The sequence below is a fragment of the Poecilia reticulata genome, linkage group LG11, assembly GCF_000633615.1.
Source record: "Poecilia reticulata strain Guanapo linkage group LG11, Guppy_female_1.0+MT, whole genome shotgun sequence".
NCBI lineage: Eukaryota > Metazoa > Chordata > Actinopteri > Cyprinodontiformes > Poeciliidae > Poecilia > Poecilia reticulata.
In genome coordinates, this window is record NC_024341.1 from 21925337 (window position 1) to 21927110 (window position 1774).

Sequence of the window (1774 nt, forward strand, 5' to 3'; positions counted from 1 at the left end):
CTCTCTCTCTCTCTCTCTCTCTCTCTCTCTCTCTCTCTCTCTCTCTCTCTCTTTCTTTCCTTCGGTCACGGCTAAGCACGCTGTCTAGATTCATTCAGAGATTGTCTATTGTGAGAGACGGTTCACTATGAGGAATAAAGTGTAATTTGTTTTCACTTTGTCAATGGAAAAAAATATTTTATTAGATGCGTAAATAAGAAAAGAAATAATATTTATAATTACTTCTACTATTACTAATATGATTTTATCTTGTATTATAACAATCTTACAGTAACATTAACATTCATTTTGGCTTTTGACTTTTCATAATCAAAAATTAAACATGATAAATGTGTGATAAATCTATGTAATGTAGGTTTTTTTTTTTACTTTAATTGAATTGGGGGATAAATAATTTGATTCAATTATATTTTAAATGCACCTGTAATACTATGTAAAATATTGACTTTATGAACAAATTAGTTAAAAATTGTGCCAAATTGTTTTAGCATTGATGTTTGCCATTTCATTGTTTTGACAATAAAATTACTTGGTCAAGTTAAATTGTGGATTATGATTATAATGTTGTAAACTAATGTCAATGCACCGCACTATATTCATATGTGCACAATGAACAGCACTTTTTCACACATTCACAGGGAAGTGCTTTCGCAGCTTAAACTTTACGCCTTAAAACTAAAGATAATAACTCTGTGTAGTCATGGGAAAGGATTCTTAAAACATTTTATCACTGTTAACCAAAGACGACAGAAGAAAAAAAAACAGTTTTAACTTCTTGTTAAATGTAAAAATTAGCATTAGCGCTACAGTATTGCGTACTATGAAGAAATGATTCCAAGTAAAGTGAACATTTGTACGTTTTATATTTCACTATTTTTTTCCTCTGGTAAAGTGTCGGCTGAGCCAGCTTAAACATGCATATAACATAGTGGGTTTTTTCCCCAGCATAATATTTAGGTATATTTGTTTCACTGTAGGCACCAGCAACCCTCCCGACCCCACTAAGGGGCAAGGGTGTCAAGAAAATGGATGGATGGATGGATGGATGTTTCACTGTATAAAATTGAGAACACAATGTTAGCTTGTGCTTTTGGTAAAAATCCAAAATGTGAAACATTGGACTTATAAATCAACTATGAGAGCTGCATTTTCTAATCTAGATGTCATAAAAAAAGTAATTCAAGTGTTTTATTTTGATTTTATTGTTGTCATCTCTGTCCAGGTCCTTTGGTTCTAATAAAAAGCAGCAGAGTGAGCCCTCTTTTAGTTTGCATCTGTCGAGTTTCACACGCAGGCACTCGCCGCACGCACACACACACACACACACACACACACACACACACACCCACGCACACACACACACACACACACACACACCATCACACATACACATTTTTCAAAGCTGATGTCACTGCGCTACCCGGCCAGGCCAGTCCCTCCTCCTGTTTCTTTTCTCTCCATCGCGTCTCCATCATTCAACACAAACTCTATTCTTTGAAAAGTGAGAGCCAGACAGCAGGAGTTGTACGGCTGGGTGTTGATCATTTAAAAATGTGGTTAAATCATTCATTGGTTTTCCTCTCCTGGCGTCCAGGAAGAAAGTTCACCACGTGGTATAATTAATACGTAAACAAGATTAGACGTATGTAGAAAGAGATGAACATAATTTAGATGCAGTGGCGCAACTACACATTATTCAGGTGGATGCGAAAACATAGATCGGCGCCCCCCACCACCCAACCTCCCGAGGGAAGGATCGTCAGGGTGAAGGAGC